Raw genomic sequence first — 14,152 nt, 5'->3', positions numbered from 1 at the left:
AGAAAATTACCTTCCCAGGAAGCCAGTAATTTTAATTAAATGATCCCATGGACCCGTATGTGAAAACATAAATGCAGAGACTAACTCCCACTCTCAGGAGTGTTTTTTTTTTCTTCCCCTCCACCCCTTCCATCTTACCTTTTGACTTTCTGTATTCAGCTGTTCTTCCTGGGAATATCTTGGCTCCATCAAAATTGACAGTAAAATGAAAAAAAAATGAAAAAGTGTTGTCATTTAGGAACTCGGCAAATTATCCTGCATTTTTTGCTCACCACTTACTCAGTCCCTCCAGGTTTTTATGTGACCGGTATTGTCAACTAAATCATTCGCTCGCTGACTTGGCCTGTCATCAACCATATCCTGATAGCAGATTCACAGACTATAGATTAATTTAGTTTTTCATATAACAATGTTTAATTACACAGCCTTCAGATCAGCACCATCAAAGACAGAGATTTGTGCGTTTCCTGCAGATGTGAAGTCTACATATTGTCAAATTCATCATCCCAATAGATGAAAATGGTTTATTTTTTTCCTGTGAGGGGATGTAATTACAGAGGTTTAGTGAGTTGGAGATGAATTCAGACAGAATCATACATGCACTCATCATTCCTTCTTGCAAGAGAATTTAGCTCCCTCAGCTTCTGCATGTAAGTGGGTACAGAGACGAGTCATCTTCCAGATCTCTCTGTCAGAGGTTGTGTTAGACTTTCTTGATGTCCATCATTTTGACTGACAGCATAAAAAAAATCCTGTCATAATCCATTTTCACTTGTCAATTTTTAAATAATAATGGCATATTCAGTTGCATTTAATTTTTATTTGGTTGAATTAATATTTAACAAGATGAAGAGAGAATCTACATTGTGCCGTTACACATCAAGCAGATGTATACATATTTTCCTCAGTCTGCAGTGACAAAAAGGTAAAGGTAATTTTATTCATATAGCACATTTTCAGAAACAAGGCAATACAAAGTGCTTTACAGGACTTTGTATTGCAAACACAAAGGAAAGAGCAAAAGAAGAAAAAGCTAATAATGTTGATCCAACGTATATAAACTAGATACTTCCATTCAAGGTTGGTAGATAAGTATAAGCAAGTATTCTCTGGTCTAATTGCTTTTCTGGTTTGGAAGAGTAGGAGTCTAAAAAAAATGAATAAAAAAAAAAAAACAACTCACTTTGAACCTTGTCTGTCCTCACAAGACCTGAGGATGACTGTGTGTATCTTGCTGGACAGGCAGTGAACAAAATATGGATTTACTTCCATCGTTTTAGTCAATAGAAATATTTCAAAATTTAAATAAGTGGACAATAAAGCACTTTAGTTCTCTGTTTTAATATGGCTCATTAATAATTGATCTCATAATATGCTTGCTTTATGCTAGCTATTCATATGTGCACAAAGGTCGATCTTCTGTTTGATGAACTAAACATTCAGGTCTCTCCTGTACAGCTGTTGGGTGATGTCAATTGAATCTAGATTTACTTGCCGTTTGTCCTGTGTAGGAGTCCGAGTTTGAGAGCCGATACAATCGAGGGCTGGTACAGAAAAAGAGGCTAAATGTGTATTTGCATTAGCAAAAATCCATTGCTCGTTCCTCTCTCTGTGTGTGGGTGGATGTGAGAAAGAAATGGGTTGTGTGAATGGGTCAGCAGGGAAATGGGTGAAAAGACAGTCATGTTGCATTTCTGACATGTAGTCAGGTGACTTGCCATCCCACACCAACACACACAAACATGGAGAGAGAGTGAGTGAGAGGGCGAGACAGAATTTTCTTTCACCGCCAAGCTGTCAAAGACATCAGTGACATTTCCATGCCAATCACTGGCTCTACCCATGCCAATCAGTCTACCTTTGTGTCTAGATATCAGTCTCAGTGTGGCCCGAACCTTTATGTTCCTGTCTCCTTCCTTGTTAATCCTATCGTTAGACCACTGCATTGTTCTGACTCTGTTCTACATACAGAAGCACGAGCAAATAATCACAAGAGTAAAGTTTGTAGTAACCTTCATTGTTAAAAACTGCACTAATGGAACTTCATTTTGCGGTGAACAAGGTCAAAAAAAGTCTTTTCGATGGTATGTTTTCCAAAGAGGTGAAGATGAGCAACAGTGCTGCCTCAAAAATGTGTTAGTGCTTTAATTTGCTGCAACTCCCAACAGGACTGAATAAAGTAGATAAGCCCTTCTCAAAGATAATTCTGCAATGTTGTCTAACTTTAAGAGCATCAGGCGTTAGGAGCTAGAGGGCAATGCTCAGCAGAACCATAACATCCGTAGGAGCTCCTGAAGTTCCATATGAGGGGTGTGAAATTAGTCGAAACACTGTTGATGTAAGTGAGTTGCAGTAGTCCACTGAGCTTTGGAGATTTTCTTTTGCATATTCAGCAGCAACTGCACTGTGTGGGAGAAGTTTGCTCAAGTTTTTTGAAAAACAACATACATTCTGAGAAAGAAAAAAAAAAGAGATGAAGAATAGGTTGATCACTGAGCTATAATAGGGGCATGTCCCATAGGGTTGGATAAGGGCTCATTAATATGCAAATCAGCCATGCTTGCAGAGCAATGTCAGAAGGAGAAGACTTTGTATATGGAACTCTTTATCTGCTAATTGTTTGTAATTGCTGGCAAAAGTGATTGATTTAGATGGATGTGTCAGAGTGTGCATGTAAACACATGGAGATAGAAAGAGAGGCAGTTCAATAATAAAATTGCATTGGCATCCACTGGGGGAGTTGGAAAAATTAAATGGAGACAGTTTGCCTTCATTGCATTAAGTTTCTACAAAAATGATGCAGTAGCTACATTGCTTACTTTTTCTTTGTGTGCAGTCCTCATATGTAGAACGCAAGGATTAGGAGTGAAATTAATGGACTATTGGTTGTTTGTGTGCAACTGTATATTGTGCTGTTTTTTTATATTATTATAATCCCAGAAGGAATTTCTCTAGTACACTGGCATAAAAATAAGTCTAAATTCCTCTCCTAATGAGCCAGGTTGCCATCAGTGGGGTTCTGGCTAAGGCATGCTAAGGCATGAATTGAGGTTATGTTAATGGAAGGATAAACTGATGATGGATAAGATGAAGTCTGCATCTTCAGTTGGGCTGTGCAGAATGAATAGAAGTCAATACAATGCCATAAGAAGACTAAAAGGTCATATATAATCAGGAGTTATATTTCCTCCAAGTAAAACCCAGAGATAATTAGAAGAACATGAAAGAAAAACACACAAGCCCCAGATAGCCGAGAACATAAAAAGATGCTTAAGACTTGTGACATTATGCTTGGTATGCATAACGGACATCAATGCATGACACAATGGCCACACAAGGAAAATAAGTAATGATAAAATACCTCCAGCTCTAATTTGAGAAAACAAAGCATTGTTCACAACTACAAAGCCTTAATAGACAACATTGTTATCAGCATACAATATATTAGTCCTGATTTATGTGTGTTGTTTTTTAATCAGAAAAGGGTTGTAAAAACTACCAATATGCTTAAAACCAAGATAAATGCAAACTGTGATTTGTTTTAAATCTTAATGTATTTAAAATTTGGTGTAATCTGATCCGAAAAAGCTACGTGCTATAATTGTAATTGACTGAAAATTGTTTTTCCCCTTGCTATTCATTTCTAGCTTTATCATACATTACCAAATCAAGCTACTCACCGAAGAACCAATTGCATCTTCTGTGATGATCCAATTAGATCTGCTGTAGGCCTCAGACAGGAACTGGAGGTGGTCTGCATCCAGTTCCCACAGTAGAGCCAGCAGGCAGGAAGCTGCAACTATACAGGGAGGGGAGGGGGAACAAAAAAAAAAAAAAAAAAAAAAAGAGGACTTATAAGGCTATTGGATGTAACACCTAAAATCCTCTGTACCGTGGAGGATTTCCTAGTTCACAGCAGAGCTTTATGGGCTGGACACACAAAGAGTGATGAACGATAGAGAAAGGTGAAAGTTTTCCACAACAAAAGTTGAAACTGTTTTACATTTTGTTGTGTTGCGAAATTTTGAGCCTGTATGAGCTCGAAATTTCACATGCATGAACTTCGCCAGTCACTTAGCTGTATGAGGACAAGCGACTGTCGCCTCAAAGCACAAGTTCCATAGGAAATGAATTAAAAGGGATATTTATATTATTATTTTTTAAACAATTAAAGATTTCTTTTACACCTTCATAAATATATAAATCTGCCCAAGGCACTATTCCTGAAGAACCACAACAGCATGCATTTATATTTCAAGCTTACAAAGTTAAGCCTAGTGATTAATCAGTGCCACAGTGGGATTAATCTTATTCTGTATTTGAAATTAATTGAAAGCGCTACAAAATACACATATGTTATAAGTTAGGTACTTTTCAAACTTTTCCATGAATAGACTAAAAATTTGTAAAGAAGCAATAAACAAATATGTGATGCACAGCATGAAAATTAGGAAAAGGTTGCTAGAGCAGAAAAGAAAAAAAAAAAAGATAAGCTCCATAATTTTTTGAGAATTTCAAATATTTATTTATTTGAAAAAAAAAATAGTTGGAGGTTTTAAAATTGTTATCTTTGTTTGAATTCTGCATGCTTAGAGTAAATATGATTTGCTAGAGGTGGTTGGAAACTCAGCTGATTAACATACAGGGCTTCATTGGCTATTCATACTTCTGTTATTGGTTTTGGCCTATAAGATGAAAGTCATGGCTACGTCACAGCATGGGAATGAGCCATTAGAAAAAGAAACCCCAATATTGTTATCAAAATTCAATACACTGCATGTTTTCGTGACAATATTTTTCAGGACAATTCGTTTGAAACTTTGGGTGCCGTTATTTTAGTTTTGAGAAATGTATTTTTTGTCTCGGTCAGTCACATACACATCTGAAATATGTAATAATTCAGTATGTATTCTAAGATCAGTGCTTCCCAGCTTGTCTGAATGATTATTAATTGCTCCCTCATTTGTCTTAAAGCTTAACCCTAAAGAATTGCAAATTACATTAATAAACAGAGCTTAAGATCAAGGGAGTTTCCATATGGCTATAACCTACTTAGTCTCAATAGCTTTTGATGTAGCCTCACAATATGACCGATCTCCTCGAGGAGAAAGTTGGCTTTAGAGGATTTCAGACACCACATCCAACTAAACCCCCTTTATACATGCAACACTAGTAAGCCGTGCACTGAATAATAGAAGAACAGCCCTTGGACGAAGTCAATTCAATACATGGCTTTTCTGTAGTGGTCAATATCCCTCTCTCAAGGAAAGAAATTACAGTGGAGAGATGCAAAGAAACCACTACTTTCTTTCAAGGATGTTACCTTTAGCCTTTTGGAACCAGAAAGGAAAACACAAGTGATGGAAGGTGGTGGTAAGTGTGACTCAATATCAAGGAATATTAACTTAAAATACAGAAAACAAGAAATGAGTTCATTAAAAAAAAGGGGGGGGATGTACCCACAGCTCTTTTCTAGCTTAGTTGCCCTTTCAGTCAATCACTGATTTGCAAGTGAATAAAGCACATTTGACAGAGAAAGCATTGGCTAACCTGGCAAAACAAATCCGTCCAAGCAGACTTAAGTTAGGTCAGAGACAACAGAGGTCGGCCCTTTCAAGTGTTGTAAAAATAAGGTGTCCACACTGAAAGCTTTAATGTCAAGTTACCTAAATGATATCAAGTTAGCAGGATTTGTGCATGTGTCCATGAAAGCACATAATCGGTAGGTCTCCCTACCATCTGGGTAAAAGTCAACTCCATGCCCAGATTCAAAGGACCAAAGGGAATAGATAGGGAGACACTCTCTTCATTTTTCTTGATGCAAGACCTGTAATCTGGGGAACCATCTGTAAGAGATAACCTTTACGGACATGATTCAGACCCCCATGGCATATGATGGAGGAAAATAGATGGAAAATCTCAACAGTGTCTAATTGTAGCAATTCAGCCTAATGTGTGCTACCACCAGTGATGCATGCTAATCCCTTCAACATGTACTTCAAAATCAAAACACAATTTCACTATGAAGGATGTAATGACATATTTGAAAAGAAAAAAAAAATCCTTTTGACACACTTCTTTCAAGCATGAGGGAACTTCTGCAGTATGAGGAAAAACGTGTTATATTGAAGGGTAGCAAAGACAACGAGCCAAGGATGACATTGTCGGAAAACATAGGAGCCACACTTTCACAAATGATTTTAAATATTTGTGAAAGTAATTTTCAAATAGAAATTTGTTAATTGTTTTTCCAAGTTCAACTATGTTTCCTCACAAACCATTTCAGTGAAAAAACACACCTCATTGTATTTAATTTCTGGTTTACCATGATGCAATACACTTGAGCATTTGCTTTATTATTAACTTATATAACTGCTCAAGGATACCTGCGATCGATTGTCATGGTAAAACTATGCAGATCAAGGTTTGTAGAGAAGAATGAACCAATGAAAGAAGAAATGTGAAAGGAAATAAATAGAGATGTATAAGGATAAAGATCACATATCAAATGACTTCCAGAATAGTCTTCGACATTAATAACTTTATAAGAGTCTGTCTCCAATGGAAACCATTTTCCAATGTACGAAGGCACATTTTTGTCTTCAGAAGTCTTGAATCACCTTCAACTGTCCCACATTCTAGTTTGAACTACCTACTTGCTCCAAACTTGCTATTGCACATTTGGAAAACTTCAAAAGCACAAATGACAAGAAAAATTTGGTCCTTTTGTGAGTATTAACATTTGGTAAGTCAAACATTAATTTATTCATATTCAGTTAAAATAAATTTTCTTCATGTAAAGGAAATTTGAAGACATTTTACAAAAAAGTTATGTTTCGCTTCAAGTGTCCAGTTAAAGGAATTGCTTTTTGCGTCTTCTGTTCACCTCCAGGCATCTCCTTTGTAGAAGAGGACTTAAGCATGTAATCTTAAAGTCTACAACTTATCAGCAAATCTGCAGTTCAAATCTAAGTCAATATAGCTGATGACCAGATAGATGCATCTAGAGCAGCAGCACCTTTCAGCTTTAGTAGTCCCAAATTAGTCATTGTTTCCCAGCTCGGGACTCCAACATTAATGAACAATACAAGTAAAAAATGAATAAATAAAAAGGATGGAAGATGTAAAAGAGTTAACGAAAGTGTTCATGTTCAATCATCTTGTTGGTTATATCGAGTAGCATAGTCAATGAGTCACTGACTTTCTGCCCCAGGCGGTGGAGCTAGCATGGGCGTTTTTGAGTAATGAGCTCAGGGGGACAGACCTCCTGAGCAATAAGCTGTGGCTAGCCAAGGGCTAATCACTGGTAGCCAGTAGGCCAGAGGGCTAGTCTCTCAACAGCCAGCTGAGATTCTACCACCCCTGACAAGCATAGCAAAAAGGAAAAACACAAACTCATGAACTCTGACATGCAACCTTATATTCATAATTTCTCCCAGCTAAAGGATTATACGTTTAGTGATAATTCCATTTGGCTGATTAGCTCCCCCTAAAAAAGACTGTAGCACCACATAAACTGAAGTATACTGCTCAAAAAAATAAAGGGAACATTTCACTTTAATTTTTTGTGTGGCTCCAAATCCAGGCCTCCATTGGTTAATAAATTTGTGTGATTTTGTTGTCAGCACATTCAACTTTGTACAGAACAAAGTATTCAATGAGAATATTTCATTCATTCAGATCTAGGATGTGTTATTAGAGTGTTTCCTTTATTCTTTTGAGCAGTGTATATTGATGTGTGATTAAAATATCAAACATTTAATTCTGCTGTGGTTTTGCATCATGTTAGTCAATTTAGTTGGAACAAAACTACACCACTCAAAATAAAATTTTGTTTTATATTCCTAAGCCACATCATTACTCTCTAAAAACTAGAAAATTTTCATTAGAGGTGTAGCAATGGTAAGCTTTGTGTCATGACATGTAGTAGACCCAAATGCAAAGCAGCAGAGATGTGGAGTTGATCATGAGAATATTGAATGAAAATGATGAACAAAAATAACTTACCAAATAAAAACTCTGGGAGCCAGGACAGACGACAAACCATAAATCCAAAGGAGCACCAACAAGGAAGCACAAGGAGTGAATGAAAGAGGTGTGATTAAGTACTGGGAGAGTGAATGCTGCAACTATAGACTTGGACTGACTGACTAACCGATTGCAGGTGTGAGGGGAGAGAGATAGGTGGTACAGGGGGTGAGGGAGACTACTCACTAATTTAAAACAGTTCATTTACTTAGATTGAAAAATCACAGCTTTCTTGCGAATATTCTCCACTGTGCATTACTGTGACTACCAAAAACACATTTACTGCACTGTAAAGAGCAATTGCACATTGATTTATTTTTGCACAGTAGAGTTAAAACACTTTGGTGTTTATGTAGCCTGTTGGGGATAGTTTTGCTTGTAGAATCTGATAGCTTGAAGGAAAGTCCTGCAATAACAGTGTTTCACACATATAAGGAGCAAGCTTTGTCAAAAAGCTAACCCAGTAATGGCCAATCATTGTGAAATAGTAGTGGACTGGCATTAGTAAAAAAAAAAGAAGAAAAAAAAGGCAGGACATCGTCCATCATTTCCAACGTTTTAATGTATAAAACCTTGGACTATTCTAATCTTCACCAGCTTTTAAAGTGAATGAAATCAAACCTCAAGTCTCCAAAAGCACATCAGTGCACAAAATGTGTGCTGAAAATAAAGAAATCTGTAAAGCTAAAACACCTTGGCTGTTAAAAAAACAGAGATAACTTTTAGATTACGATAAGTTACGTATGTATTTATTTTAAGTCATATTGAATTACTTACATCACTCTGAAATATATATAAATTTGATCTCTTATGATTATATTTGTATTGTTAATATTTAACATCTTAGATGCAGTACCTTGTCAACAAATAAGCAACTTCGCCTTGGGGATCAATAAAATATATTCTCTTCTGTTCCATTAAGAAGACACGTTGTCACTGAGGCAATTCTTTAAAGTTGGCTATTATTAAGATTCCATAAGTTTGCATTTATGCAGGCTGGGGAGTTTCATACATGTTGTATTTAACGTTGGCAGCAGTAGGTTCTCATAAATATGTGTTACTTAGCACAGACAATTACACATTGGGATTTGTTTCTTTGTGGCCCCATAAAGCAAAGCATACAAGAGCAAAGAGTGCAAAACCATTTTTTAAAAGAGCCTGAAAGCTGTGTTAAATATTTATCAGCCTCCTCTGACTCACCAGCATTAATTCTCAAACCTCAAAGAAGGTCCTCTGCTTCCCTAAACTGTACACTTTGACAGGTTTTAGAGGTGTGCTGTTGAGCAAATTTGTGTATTCTGTTTGTTGCCCAAGAAGCGTCCTCAGGGCTACATGCATGTTCATGAACGTTGATGCATGTGTTGGGAATCAGAAGTCTGGGAAACTAAAAATGTTGTTCTTCAGTAGGTTTAACTTATAACAAATTATTATAATTTTTTATGGCAATTGATCATAAATCTAATAATTTTGATAAAAAATGAAGTTGGGGCACCACTCTTAAAATAGAGAAAAATATGTAATATAGCCCAAAAAAAAAAAAATCTGTCTCATTATTTATAATACCTGCCTAATAAGGCCTAAGATTTAAAACAATAATAAATGAAGACATAAATTCACATGTTTAAGGAGTAAACACAGACAACTTATTTGAAATATATGAGTTTATAGACAAAATTAAATTAACTGCACCGTTGAAATATTTCATTCAGTCAACTTGGTAAGCTAGCAACACACAACTAAAACTACTGAGGAAAACATAAAGTGATGAAACCAACACTATTAATAGTAAAAAATAGGTTTACAAAAAGTCATAAAAATGATGCAGTGATGAGCTAAATTTACTTTTGCATCTGGTCAAATCCATGGAGGTATTGCTAGTAAAGGTACTGTTAGAGTGAGCATTTGATTATTTGCAATTCTTCTGCTTTTTTATTGACTGTCCACCCAAAAGCTACTTGTCTACTGCTCTTTTTCTGAATATGGCTCTAGAGTTTCTGCTGTTGGATGATTCGACTTATTTCCTTGTAAGCTGACCCAGTACTTCAGTGCTAATTGTGTTCTTCTTAATTCTAATGGCTTTTCTCCCATCTCCACTTTAACTGCTGCTGTTGGGTTGGTTTTGAATGCTTCTGTACATATTCTTAGTGCCTGACGCTGAATATTATAGTTTTTTAAATTGTGTTTTTGCTGCTGAACCACTGACAACACTTAAGTAGTCTATGTTTGATCTGATCAATCCTATAAATATTTCCAATGTGAAAATGTTAAATCAACCTGTGAAAATATTAAAAGTGCCTGGGGGCTTTGCCAAACTGTCCGAGTTGTCAGTTTGTGTGAGGAGTCTGATGGTTCGAGGAAAGAAACCGTCAAACCCGCTTTCACGGACAGAATATGAGGGCCTGAAAGGTTTGGTACCTCTTCCACATGACAAGAGGTGGAGGAGTTTATGTGAAAGGTGTGTGGGGTCATGCGCGAAGTTGATAGCTTTGCAGATGAAGCTATGGTGGAAATGTCTGTCTAAGAGGAGAAGAAAAAACTCAAAAGATATTCTCAGCTGTCTCAGTGCATGCAAGGTCTAACAACATGATACAGTACAATTTCCTCCACCAGATAGTGAGCAGCAGCACAGTGTGCTTTTGAAAGCCCCTCTGAAAAAAGAGTGAGGGGCGATCGGATTTAGCGTGGACTTCTGTCAATTCCTATTGACCTTGTAGATCTATTTTTCTCTAATTCTGAAAGGAGTCATCAAAAGTTTCAAATACAAGCCCTTAGTCTCTCTTTCATAGAAAGCAGTAATATGTTATAATACAATATATTACTTTGTATTATAATATAATACTATCAATAAGTGAAGTGGGATTAGAATTTGTGCAGAGTTGTGTAGGAAGGCATTGGCCAGGCTAACTAGTTGTGGTACTCTGGACAGCTTTTCAGATACTGCTGGTTATGCCAATAACATTAAGCATAGAGTTAGTGTGAAAAAAGGAGAATGTGTTAACTTCTTTCCAAACTACTGAAGTGTGTGCATTTGTATAACAAACTTTAGATATGGAAATTGCATCTGTGCAACTCTTGATGAGTTTTCTAGAAAAATAATCTGTCTTAATGCTAAAACAAATGAAGCTAATAGCAAAAATTCAACCTGGAAGACTCCATCCCCTCCGTTCGTCCATCGGCGTCATGCTCATCTCAGTCCTCAGCGCTGGACCTCACCTGGCGTGTCCAATCATCAATCAAGCTCAGCATAAAAGGATCCACACCCAAGTCGTCGGCCGCTTCCCAGCTGCGTTCAACCCACCACCTCCCCTTCTCCACCCACGTCCTTCGGCTCTCCAGGATGGCACCCTTTCCAGACCTCCACCACCAGTGTCGGGCCCCGGGGGAGAGCATCCCTAATCGGTTATCGGGATGTTCATCGAGTTCACATCAAATCTCAGCTCAGATCAGCTGCCGGAGCCCGAGCGCCAAAGAACTGTTATTCATTGCTGTCATTAAACCTTTTAATTGTTCCTTTTTCTTCGTCTGAGTCTTTCCAGATTGAAATAACAATCCTTGGTCGGAGTGGGCAGGCCTTTAAGTAGTGTAGCCTTACAGGCCTGCCCAAGTGTTTTAGTCTATGGGGGAAACTTGGAGCTAAAATTGACCACGTTCAAGGGTTTTATTTTTTCTCTCTGTCCTTGGCCCCAAACAAAACCCTCAATAGTTATCTGAAGGGAGAGAATACAGCATGTCAAAGAACTGAACTGTGATATTAACTGAATTGGTGGTGTTTTCTTTGTAGTCAGCGTCATAGTCAGTATGTCATCAACTTTTAAAGGATTTCTATTTCAATGTAATTGCTTCAGAGGATATCAAACATGGTGCAGAATTCAGGGTAATAACTGCAAGTGCAAAGTAGTTTAAATATGGCAAGGCACAGGTAACAAATCCTCTGTTGAGCCTGGTTTCAGCATTGAAGTAAACCAGAACTTTGTCAAGAGATGACAAAAGAACCAGTCTGAAAACATAAAGCTTTCATTTCCTCAGCATTTTTGACATAGCGGTGAAGATGGTCAACATGTCTGTCCTCTGTGAGGTAGGAGGTTCCATGTTGTTTTGGGGACGCAATATAGGAACCCATCCTAACAAAGAGGTCCTCTTCATCTATTGCACTATGAAAAGTCTACTCAACAGGTAGCTGAGAAACGATGTAATCAAACATTAACATCAACTGAGTCCATTGCATGGATGCAAGCTAAAATGAAAGCCCTTGATAGCCTCTCCGGAATGTAGCAGGTTGCCTTGATTTCCTGAGTTATTAGTAAAAGTGGACTGGGACAATTGTCTGCTTTATTTTGTGCTGGGCAAAAGATAAAACATAATGAAAAACACCTTAATTATGAACACACAAGCAAAAATAAAATGTTTTGAATAGGCTGAACATTTGTTTGTTAATGTTATTTTTCTTTTCATTCCCAAGTCACAATTACCCAGACCATTTTCAGAACTGCTAACATCTGATGGAATTCTAAACCTCCTGTTTCATCTAGTGTTTGTTCTTTTAAACATGTGCAACCTGCTACATCTGCAGAAAACTGACCAGTGCACGTTGTTGGTGTGCGTCATACCTGGGCAGTTTTGTATGCCTCCCCATGACTCATCTGCATTTGTGAGGTGACTAGGCTATTATATGAAAACAATAGGAGCAGCGAATTACGCGTAGGTGGTCTGGTAAGGTCAGTACCCTGAACGATGAAGTATTTTAGCTTACAATATACAACAAAACTGTTCAAATTTTGGATTTCTCCATTACCATAACTTAGATATTTGCCTAAGTGACTTTTTAAAATTGATATAAAAAAAACAAAAAAAACATTTAATTTGTTCATAGGGTTCTATTTTATAAATTTCTTTATGCGACATCTCACTTCTATAAGTTTCTAACTAGGTCATGAACAAGTGTTCCTTGTCTTACCTGTTCAAGTACTTCATTTTTGTGATCATCATCTAATCTGACCAGGTTTTCTCAAGGATTCCATATAACTGCATCTGCTTCATCTAAGTCTAGAGAAGATTCAACAGCTTCAGAGGAGATGTGTGGATTCAAAGGGAACTTATCACTAACTTCAGAACAGTGGTCAGGGTAATCATTACAAGGGTGCAGTTGATTCCAAGTGTTCTCGTTATCATCACTTGAATCAATGTCCTTTTGGATGAAACATTCTTTAATAGGGGTTGGGCAGAATGCATGGCATTTGATTGTTCCAGACTTATGTGGTCTTTGGCTCACATACTGCTTTCCTAGTTACATTTAGGGTTTAGGAAAAGAAAAAAAACAAATGGGAGTCAGTTATTGGTTTCAAGTGGCAGCCATTTATGTTTTAACTACCCACAATAAAACTAAGGGATATTCCAATACAAAATATAAAAAGTTAATACCACAATGATATCACTTTATTAAAGTAGAGCATTTTACCAGAAGCATGGAGTGTTGTTTTCCTCGTCTCCAAATATGTATTGAAACAAACCTGTTCAGTAATGTCACTGTCAGATGACTCCCCAAAGTCAGCTAGATCTGGTATTAAGTCATCCGACTGACGTGATTCATCGTGAACGTGTTTTTTCAGTTATGCTGACAAAAATATCCTCAGAAATGATTTTTTCCCTGCATTCATCCACTTCAGATGACAACAGAACTGTTGAAAGTGTTTCTTCCCTTGTGCAAAAACAGTAGATTCAATTTGTTTTCTTTATAAAGATGGCAGACAGTTTGATGTAAAGGAATCTGGTTTCTTTGAAAGTCACAGACCTCAAAGAAAATCTTCAATCCCCTCTTTCCATTTGAAAAAAAAGAAAAAAAAAAGAAAAAAAGTAAGAACATTTCCAAAGCTTCAGAAACAGCTGTAGTTTTATCTCTTGTTTTGTGTCTTGTTCCTCCACCATTTGTGGTTCTCACTTGACGGTATTAATTGATGTTTAAGTGACGTCATCCAATTAAAATTTTTCTGGAGGTCTTTGCTGCCGCTATCCTTCTGCCTGGTTTGTGGAACAAACCCGATGTACCACAAAGTCTTTGATCAAATATTTTTAGCTCCAGTTTTATCTTGCAAGGTCTGCATTCTCCATGTACTTTACAGAAAGAACA

The 14,152-nt window shown here is 37.1% G+C and overlaps 1 long non-coding RNA gene across 1 annotated transcript; it reads right to left on the bottom strand.

The window, feature by feature from the left end:
• Positions 1–405: 405 nt before the first annotated feature.
• Positions 406–8,094, bottom strand: LOC106956884 (uncharacterized). Its single transcript, XR_001426848.1, has 3 exons — positions 8,008–8,094; positions 3,681–3,799; positions 406–732 (listed from the first exon to the last, which is right to left on the bottom strand). It is a non-coding gene; the product is annotated as an uncharacterized LOC106956884 (long non-coding RNA).
• Between the last annotated feature and the right edge of the window lie 6,058 nt (positions 8,095–14,152).

This window comes from Poecilia latipinna, unplaced genomic scaffold (genome assembly GCF_001443285.1).
Source record: "Poecilia latipinna isolate Pla-1442-1.1 unplaced genomic scaffold, P_latipinna-1.0 Scaffold853, whole genome shotgun sequence".
Lineage (NCBI taxonomy): Eukaryota > Metazoa > Chordata > Actinopteri > Cyprinodontiformes > Poeciliidae > Poecilia > Poecilia latipinna.
Note: the sequence above shows the minus strand (reverse complement) of the source record. Positions and strands in the feature narration are given on the sequence as shown.